The sequence below is a fragment of the Maniola jurtina genome, chromosome 13, assembly GCF_905333055.1.
Source record: "Maniola jurtina chromosome 13, ilManJurt1.1, whole genome shotgun sequence".
NCBI classification, from domain to species: Eukaryota; Metazoa; Arthropoda; class Insecta; order Lepidoptera; family Nymphalidae; genus Maniola; species Maniola jurtina.
In genome coordinates, this window is record NC_060041.1 from 8,926,042 (window position 1) to 8,937,237 (window position 11,196).

Consider the following 11,196-nt stretch of genomic DNA (forward strand, 5'->3'; position numbering starts at 1 on the left):
TATTACACTTACAAAGATTTCTAAGTTAAAATTGACGACTTTATCAAATTTATGACCGACCCTAACGCAATTTTAAAAACTTAAGCTAATTTATTGTTTGTTTATGGATAGGCTCAAAGAAATTTTGTTTTAAGACGTATTTCTCAGTATTTAATTTATTTCATTTCTTTATTTTTTTGTTCTACCATTCTTTTAACATTTAGAGTGATTTATCTCTCAAGCCGTTTGCTTTCTAAAAGCAAAACTTAAAGTAACGGCCATAAAAAAATCTATGATGAATAGGTATGACTATCTCAATAGACTGCTAAAATCGTAACCCTTCCTTTTGGCTTTGCAGTCGGGTAAAAACTTTATAAAAATGAACAGCTACCCACTTGTATACAAACTTTGTGTTCTCCTAGATAGCTTTTGTACTTTACATAATTAACTAGTTCGCTCACCTAGCCAAGTACTTATTTTTCTTATCCAACTTGCAGACCCTTAACTTGCTTTATTTCAGAGATAATACCATTCAAAGTTTAATTAGCTTGTGTATTTACAATACTGTAGCTCAAGAAACTTTATCATCTGGAATACAAACAATTTTCTACTTTAAAGCTGTGTAATAGAATTTATATCACAATGATTTTAAGGTTGTAAGTAACCCGGATTTCGTTGACATTAAATTTTAACTTTATTTTAGTAGGAATAGAGTGTATATTATAAATCTTCAGATTTCAGCATTTGTAACATCATATAGGTACGTCATATTAAAGTAAGATTGATTGATGCTAGGTGTGACTAAGTGAATATCATAATTAATTATGGAGGTATGGGTTCGAATTATAAGTCAATATTAAATTGTTGCCTGTATAATAACATGAAATTAAGCAGTAAGTAAATGAGTAAACACAATTTAAAGCTTGGTTAATATTATTTTTAGGGTTCCGAAACTCTAAAGGAAAAACGGATCCCTTATAGGATCACTTTGTTATCTGTCTGTCTGTCAAAAAATCTACAGGGTACTTCCCGTTGTTCGAGTATCATGAGGCAGATAGGTAGGTCTTATAGTACAAATACAGGAATAAATCTGAAAAGCGCGAATTTGTGGTTATATGATGTAAAAAAAATGCGTTTCAATTTTCAAACTAAGATAAAACTATATCAAGTAGGGTATCATATGAAAGGGCTTTACCTGTACGTTCTAAAACAGATTTTTATTTATTTTTATGCATAATAGTTTTTGATTTATCGTGCAAAATGTTGGAAAAAATACCCGAGTACGGAACCCTCAGTGCGCGAGTTTGACTCGCACTTGGCCGGTTTTTAGCAATATTAATGAAACAAGTATAGATTGGTGCGGCTATGCTCAAGTATTTAGTCGATGTAAGGGTTCCTTATTCATAGAGACTCAGTTTAGCAGTTGAGGCTGCAACAACAACACTCTTGCAGATAGCGACTTGCGGTTACAATCTATACTTATAGTGGAAATCACCTGTTTATAAGGTCCTCCAACCACGTCCGATAATAATAATCGGTGACCGATTTTTTTGTCTGCAAATATGGAACATACAGATAGCAATATTTAAACGCTTACATACGTACGTCGCGTCCTACAAAAAGTGGGTAAAAAAATCTCAGCAAATCTTGGTGGCCTGATTAGTATCGAATTATAAATTTTATGATAGTGTTGTAAGGTTTCCTATTAGACATATTAGACAGCAATTTTTGGTTGCAGTCTTATAATATTGGTAGGTCATAATAATTAGTAGATAAGTATGTAGATAATAGGTACCTTATTTGGTAAATGTTGGAGAATGAAAATTCAATAATATTTCCATAAATTTTCCATGCTTCGTAATACTGGCCTTCAAATAGAAGCGAGATTGTTTTTGAAAGTTTCGTGAAGATCTTTTTTATTTTATACAGTTATTTCAGGCAATTTGGAGCTGAAAATTGGGCGTTTTCAGGCGTTGAACAATTAGGTAGTGAAACAAAATTTATTATGTATCAAGTTAAGAACTTTTTGATTTAATTTTTTTTTGGATTTGGATTTGACAGAAATTTGGATAATAATAATATTATATTGTGAAAATCCAGATTGGCAAAGCTTACCTATACATACATACGTATTCAAAAAGTGAAGACAAATTCATTCGCTTGTGTGTGTGGCAGACTACATAGATACTGACGCGGTGTTTACGCACTGAGCATGCTTCAGAACATGGCGTTGCCTTGGTTGATTAGGACCTTCGAAGTTCAAAGTTCACTGATCAGCACAATTGATGGGTAAATGCCCTGTTGCAACCAGGCTTCACCAGCCGCACATTCACATACTCACATACAAGTTGTATAAATAGTAAATGCTTTTAAGCCAATCAATTTTAAATCCTACTTCTCCGCAAACCTACTCGTATAGCCGCGAACATCGCTCATCGTGATGGATTACACTCCTTCTCCACAGTCGAACGGATTTCCTTTCTATAAATTATAGAGTAAAATTTTCAAGTTAACGTTTACAGTTCAAGCGTCTCTCCCTTCACATACAAGTGTAAATTAAAAATTTATAACATCCCCGACAAGTGAAGGTTACAGTAACTAGAAAAGAGCTGATAACTTTCAAACGGCTGAACCGATTACCTTGGATTATAGCTAACAACACTCTCGATCAAGCCAGTTTTCAAACAAAAAAAAACTAAATTAAAATCAGTTCATTAGTTTAGGAGCTACGATGCCACAGACAGATACACAGATACACAGATACACAGATATACAGATACACACGTCAAACTTATAACACCCTTCTTTTTGGGTCGGGGGTTAAAAAACAAGGTACTTTCTATATTTGGATGCTCTAGCCTTGGACTAGCCGAAATCTGCTCATAAAAACTGATATAGGCCGAGTGCCAGATATCGAACTATGCATCACATAATGATAATAATTAACTTCCCCGCATAATAAACAGAGAGCCATATTTGCACGGAATAGCTTAAGAAACTTTCCGTATGCATTTGCTGTAAGCGGTTCACTTAGGACGTGGGGTATTGTGTTAGGGTGGACTCAGCGTACCTATTGTTTCTTCTGCGCATATTTTTATTCAAATAATTGACCTCTAGGAATCCCAAAATGACCTCAAAATTTAGGGGTACCTACTCCATATTAAAATATGAATACACAGTGCTTCCAAATTGGGTAAGTAGATGCATAGTGTTAGGGTCGTATGCTTATTATTGAGATTAATTACTAATATGTGATATAATTCTATGTATAATAATATTAATTAAGAGCTTATGAGGCGCATGATGTATGAATTGTATGTCTGTATAACTTACCTTAGTTAATAATATAAAATTAATGTCATTAGTAAAACCTCTTTGAAATGGATTGCATAAACGATTATAAAAACTATAATGTCATAAAATGTATTCGAAGTTCGATTCGGGGTTGACATTGGAGTAAGAAGACAAGATGGAACAGAATATGTTTTTATAGTGCAAATGTTCGACGAAATGTTAATTTAATTTAATATTAATAAATGATAAGAGAAGTAAGATTGTAAAATAGAATGATAAAGTAATAAATGAGTTGTAAATATTGTTGGAGTTGTTTGAGCTTTTGGCCGATGCCAACAGTTCAGAAGGGGATCTTACAAGGATATAAAAAACTTCCTTTCACGCCTACAAAGTGCCTAGCATCGATGTATGCCTACAAATTTGTGAGTATAAAACAATTTTTTTTCTTGTACAAGAATTAGAGAAATTATAAAGTTAGAACATAAAAATATGAATGAGTGAAAAGATCAATATGTTTGAAAAAAGTGGCTGATTGAACTGCGCATAAAAAGACTGGGGGGAAAAAACAAGAGAACATCGATCTATGGAAATGACTAAAATTATTTTTACAATGTAGTAGGTATGATCATAGATATGTGGTACGATTTAAGAGGCATGATCTAATTTCGATTCAGTTCGGTGGTATACAAATTGCTAGAAAAGGGTTGTTTATATTGGTTCTGATTTTGGTGAAATAATTACAAGGTCGAAGTAAATGAATTAGCAATGATATTACTCACTTTATATTTAATATGCATATTACGAAGGACGCATGCAAGAATATTAATTTTGTTAATTTTTACTTATTTTATCAATATTATAAAGGGGAAAGATGTGTTTGTTTGTATTAATTGATAAACTCCGACTGAATGAACCGGTTTTAATAATTCTTCCACTATTGAAAAGCTATTTTATGCAGAAGTAACGGAGGTTATGTATAATATGATAAGAATATACATATACTTTCTACTAGATGATCTTTGGTAGATACACTATGTGGTGCCTACCTAATCTGCCAATTTGCACTTGGCCAGCATGGTGGACTAGGGCCTCAATCCTGGCTTTGAAAGGAGATCTGTGCTTAGTAGTGGATCAGCGATGGGTTTCTAATGATTATGACGGGATTATCGATGATGATGATGATGATGATGATGACGATGATGATGATGATGAATGATGATGATGTTGATGAATATGAATGAGGAGATGAATATGGCAATCATGATGATGATGATGACGAATTTGTCGATTATGATGATGATGATGATGATGATGAATATGACTATGATGATGATGTTGAATGATGATAATTATGATGATGTTGACGAATATGACGATGATGATGAAGACAAATGTGATGATTATGATGATGTAGTTGAATGATGATAATGATGATGAGTATGATGATTATGATAAAGATGATAAGTATGATGATCATGATGATGATGATGATGATAATGATGATGATGATGATGAGCATAATGATCATTATGATGATGATGATAATGATAGCGAGTATGATGATGATGATGATCCTAATGATGATAGTAACGAATATGGCGATGATGATGGTGATGATAACGAATATGACGATCATGATGGTGATGATCATGATAATGATAGTAACGAATATGACGATGATGATGATGAATATGACAATGATGATGATAATGATGACGAGTATGATGATCATGATGATGAGTATGACGATAATGATGAATGGTATGATGATGACAAATATGGTGATCATGATCATGATGACGAATATGACGATCATGATGATGACGAATGTTACGATGGTGATGATGATGATGAAGAATATTACGATGGTGATGATGATGATGATGCAAATATCGCGATCATGATCATGATGACGAATAGGACGATCATGATGATGATGTAGAATATGGCGATCATGATGATGATGACGAATATGATGATGATGGTGGTGATGATCATCTACCTAATTGGAAAGACGATAGCAAAGCTAATTGAATTAAAATATAGTTAGTAAATATTTTTCTAAGCAAGTATTTTTTCTGAGTTCTAGTGACATGGATGAAAATAAAATTATACCCAAGGACAAGGGTTAAGGATGGATAAAGGTCAAGGACAAGACCTAGGGATTGATGAAGGCCGAGGTTAAGGTCGAAGGAAAGATTTATTTATTTATTTTATTTATTTATATAAAGGTCGAGGACAAGACCTAGGGAATGATGATGGTCGAGGTTAAGGCCGAAGGAAGGATTTATTTATTTATTTACATTATTTATTTATTCATTTTATTTATTTATATAAAGGTCGAGGACAAGACCTAGGGAATGATGATGGTCGAGGTTAAGGCCGAAGGAAGGATTTATTTATTTATTTACATTATTTATTTATTTATTTTATTTATTTGTATAAAGGTCGAGGACAAGACCTAAGGAATGATGATGGTCGAGGTTAAGGCCGAAAGAAGGATTTATTTATTTATTTTATTTATATAAAGGTCGAGGACAAGACCTAAGGAATGATGATGGTCGAGGTTAAGGCCGAAGGAAGGATTTATTTATTTATTTATTTTATTTATTTATTTATATAAAGGTCGAGGATAAGACCTAAGGATTGATGATGGTCGAGGACAAGACCTAGGGATTGATGATGGTCGAGGACAAGACCAAAGGATGGATAAAGGTCGAGGACGAGACCTAGGGATTGATGATGGTCGAGGATAAGACCAAAGGATGGATAAAGGTCGAGGACGAGACCTAGGGATTGATGATGGTCGAGGACAAGACCAAAGGATGGATAAAGGTCGAGGACGAGACCTAGGGATTGATGATGGTCGAGGACAAGACCAAAGGATGGATAAAGGTCGAGGACGAGACCTAGGGATTGATGATGGTCGAGGACAAGACCAAAGGATGGATAAAGGTCGAGGACGAGACCTAGGAATTGATGATGGTCGAGGACAAGACCAAAGGATGGATAAAGGTCGAGGACGTGACCTAGAGATTGATGATGGTCAAGGATAAGACCAAAGGATTTATGAAGGTCGAGGCTAAGACCGAAGGAAGGATTGATGATGGTTGAATTCAAGAACTAAGGGGTGAAAAGTCGAGGTCAAGACTTAATGGATGGATGAAGATTGAAGTTAAAACCTGGTGCATGAGGACAAGGGCGTCAATGACTTTGGAAATTCTTTGGACATTACGTTGTGATGTATGTGTACAACCTGAAAGCTAAACTGCAACTTGAAGAATGATATCAAAGGAAACCAAGGACAGCATCTTATTTAATGAACATAAGCAAAAAGTTAATGAGGGAAAGTACTCAAAAAAAAAAGGTTGAGGAAAAAAACAAAACTTTCAGAATCCTTTCTTAGTGACGAAGACGATGCTAAGCTTCTTATAGAAATCGTAAACGAGTCTGTTACGGTGAATCTTTGAAACAATATTATTATGCTGAAATTAATATTTTGTGATGAAAGAACAAGTGAACAAAGTGTATTTCAAGAAAGACTAAGATGGACAATTTCATAGTATATAAGATAATTAATAAGTTTAGAATAAAAGTAAACTACTTATTAGTCATAATATTAGGCTAGGTGGCAGTACAATTGAGTAGCTTATTAGCTCATACTCATATTAAGAAAAAAAAAAAAATTTTTTTTTCAAACAATAAATGCAAAATAAATGACGCACTGTAATACTGTAATACGATTTTCTAAGACTGAATCAGTTTTAAAGTAGTTTAGAACTGAAAATCGACAATTTGAGTAAAATTGGTTGGAATAAGCTTTTGATTAGATGTACTAATTCTGTGATGGAATGAGTTGATGTCGAATTGTTACAGTAATGAAATCAACAATGAAATTTTTCTCTTTCACATAAAAATGTAAACAAGTATCAGCAGTTAGTGTTAACGATAAAGCGATTGATAAGTACATAATGAATGTGAATTTGAATAGCCGGCTTTCACTGATCAGGATAAGTGATGTCAAACTACTCAATTCAAGACTTAATTACCGACATAGACTTGGCAATGTAAGGAAATTTAGGGCTTGATAGTTGCTGATAGGGCTTGATAATTGCTGATAGGGCTTAAAGGTTCAAAATATTAAAGAAGATGTTGGCATTTCTGTAATTGAGTATCATGTGAATACTTGTGTGAAAATACCAAAATTAATTATTGAAATTTTGTTTCAATTACTGTGTATTATGTTTTGGCAATGTGTACAATTTTATGCGGGGTTTTTTTTTTTTTTAAATGAATTAAGAAAGATCAAAAGAAGTAATTTGCAGTTAAAAGATTGAATCGCGAAGGGACTCGCGCTTAACAGGAAGGCCGAGCTGTTAAGGTCGTATGCTTATTATTGAGATTAATTATTAATATGTGATATAATTCTATACTTTCATGGTATTTTTTTTAGTTTAAAAAGATTAAAACGCGAAGGGACTCGCGCTTAACAGGAAGGCCGAGCTGTTAGGGTCGTATGCTTATTATTGAGATTAATTACTAATATGTGATATAATTCTATGTATAATAATATTAATTAAGAGCTTATGAGGCGCATGATGTATGAATTGTATGTCTGTATAACTTACCTTAGTTAATAATATAAAATTAATGTCATTAGTAAAACCTCTTTGAAATGGATTGCATAAACGATTATAAAAACTATAATGTCATAAAATGTATTCGAAGTTCGATTCGGGGTTGACATTGGAGTAAGAAGACAAGATGGAACAGAATATGTTTTTATAGTGCAAATGTTCGACGAAATGTTAATTTAATTTAATATTAATAAATGATAAGAGAAGTAAGATTGTAAAATAGAATGATAAAGTAATAAATGAGTTGTAAATATTGTTGGAGTTGTTTGAGCTTTTGGCCGATGCCAACAATAGATACAATTAAAGAGTAATTCCCGCCAAGCTGAAGGATTATTAAAACCTTAATCCACGTCAATGAAAAGTCAGAGGAAAAGCTTGTGCCTTATCATACTTATAATTCAAGGATCTTCTCTTTTCAATATTATTTTTAGGTTATAATATTGCTTGTTTATCGACCCACCTTTCCCTTGGGGTAAAGCCCTTTTTGTGAGGGTTGGCAAAGGGAGCAGTGAAGTGCTTTGGGACAACTAAGTAATAGGTCAAGTTGAAGGATTGGCAGATCGCTTAACTCAATAATATAAATTATATCGGGTTTACCATTAAACTTGTCCCTCTCTAAGAGGTGAAGTGGGTATTCACTATTCATCTAACTACTTATACCTAAGTCTACGATTATTTCTACAAGTATTTTATTTATAGTTAACGTTCGCATTTTAAAAGCAGACTGCTTCAACTTATTTCAAAGTACTACATCCTACCACAGGTCACGCCAGTTATGAAACTTGTAAGAAAACCTCGAGGCTTTACCTACACAGGCGGGCATCAAATGTAGGCTATGAAACGACTAGGTAGGTATGTGACATGAGCCGTCGTAGTAGCATGATAAAGATTTTTAAATCTTTGATTTGACCTCACCCCTAGTAGACCAGTCCGAACATACTTTCTTCCAACTCCGAACTACCATGACCCTCTGAACTCCATAAATCTACCGACCTCTATTAAGTCTCCCATACAGTCTCAGTAATCGAAGTTCCAGTTTGTTATACAAGACTTATATAACTTATAGGTATAATGTAGGTATAGATATATTGTTCTTGGATTGAAAATGCGATGATGACACATTCTGGAAAGTCTAATAGTTCTGACCACATCCAGCTCTTGCAAAAGTGAGGCAAAATTTAATTTAAATTTTATACGGGCAAAGCCGAGGGCAAACTATTTGGCATAAATAAGGGGCTTTGTTAATATTGTTTCGGCTAAATGGTTTATTGCCTTATAAAAACTCTAATAACCACATCTAATAACGGTCTGAGGTCAGACGTTAATTTGAAAGGTCGAACGCTTCCAGCATATACATACTTGATTTCGGGTAAAGGAAAGGATAAAAAATAATGTTCAAATGACTTCTTAACGCAGTATTGACTAAAAAGATCCTAACTTGGAAAAATTATAAGGACAAATATACCTACTTACTATATCCATACTAATATTATAAATGCGAAAGTATGTCTGTCTGCCTGTCTGCTAGTTTTTCACGGCCCATCCTTTTAACCGTAATCCGTTTAAATCTGAGCAATACGATACAGAGATAGAATTCAGTTATTTTTAAAAGAACTGCCGGTTTTTATTGCTAACCTTGTTTGCCACTGGATAGGAAGCACAAAAGTACTGTCCTTTCCCTTTTCGTCTCTTACGTGACTTGTTTCGTGGTAAATTTAACGTTGTAGCTGTCAGTCGTGACCCAGCTGTGTTACCAACATGACCAGAATAGCAAATGATTGTGGCCCATATATCTTATTTTTATTTTACTAACCTACAGAACGAAAGCTGTTACAGAAGGTTTGGCTTCGAACTGACCTTATATCGACCATGGAAGGGTTGAGTATCGCATTTAGTGATAGTCATGCATATCCCTTCGCAGATTTCAAAGTACCTACTATACTACTACTACTACTAGTATACTGCTTATACTATAATATACATTGTATTACACCATTTTGATACAAGTGTAAATTAAAAATTTATAACACCCCCGACAAGTGAAGGTTACAGTAAATAGAAAAGAGCTGATAACTTTCAAACGGCTGAACCGTGGATTATAGCTTAGAACACTCTCGATCAAGCCACCTTTCAAACAAAAAAATTGTGAAATAAAAAATTTTCAAAAGAAAAATAAAACCGACTTCAAAAACCAAAAACACTAAAAAGTAGAAAATAATTTTTGTTTAGCTACACATGTAATGTACCTACGTATGAAGTCGAGCGAGCATATTAAAACAAAATTAGAAATCCAAGAGTGAAGCTCGCCCGACTTCATACCTAGGTACATTACATGTGTAGCTAAACAAAAATTATTTTCTACTTTTTAGTGTTTTTGGTTTTTGAAGTCGGTTTTATTTTTCTTTTGAAAATTTTTTATTTCACAATTTTTAGTGGCCCCACTGTGCTATAATATGCTATGCCCAGTTAAAACCCTACTGTTTACTAAGCTATTACAGTGATCGCGAGCAATTTGCTCTTATCCATTGAGGAGTTCTGTTCTCCATCTCCGAAGATATTCATCAGATCTTCACCAAATTTATATGGGACCACCTGCACAGTATACCCTTTCAAACAAAAAATAAATTTTCCAAATCGGTCCAGGGGTCTTTGAGTAATCGGGGAACATACATAAAAAAAAAAAAAATTAAAATCGGTTCATTAGTTAAGGAGCTACGATGCCACAGACAGATACAAAGATACACACGTCAAACTTATAACACCCCTCTTTTTTGGTCGGTGGTTAAAAAATGGCATACTTCGTATATAACTACTGAGTAGGTAGGTCATAAAGTACAAGTAAGGAAAAAATCCGAAAACCCTGAGCTTGTGGTTACTTACATCACAAAAAAAATATACAACATAAAAAAAAAAAATTGTTCATAAACAAATAAATATTTTCAATTTTCAGAGTATACCAAGTGCGTTATCATATGACATGGCTTTACCTGTACATTCTAAAACAGACTTTTATGCATAATCATTTTGGATTTATCGTGCAAAATGTAGAAAAAAATGCTCGAATACGGAACTCTCGGTGCGCGAGTCTGACTCACACTTGGCCGGTGTTTTATTACATGAATAGGATATCATGAACTAATAATGCCTAAAGTCATCAATCTAGCTAATATAATCAAGCCATCCAATAGTTATCCATTCAATCTCTGCCACGAGCAAAATGTATGTAGATTAGCCTCCGAAAGCCGCCCTAAACGACTAATGATGTTAGGAGTAGCGCACCACTATG

General features: G+C 33.8%; 1 long non-coding RNA gene across 1 annotated transcript; it reads left to right on the forward strand.

Annotated features, from left to right (window-relative positions):
* The first annotated feature begins 5,378 nt into the window (after positions 1–5,378).
* On the forward strand, positions 5,379–8,165 carry LOC123870952. Its single transcript, XR_006797187.1, has 2 exons — positions 5,379–5,417; positions 5,505–8,165. It is a non-coding gene; the product is annotated as an uncharacterized LOC123870952 (long non-coding RNA).
* The last annotated feature ends 3,031 nt before the right edge of the window (positions 8,166–11,196 follow it).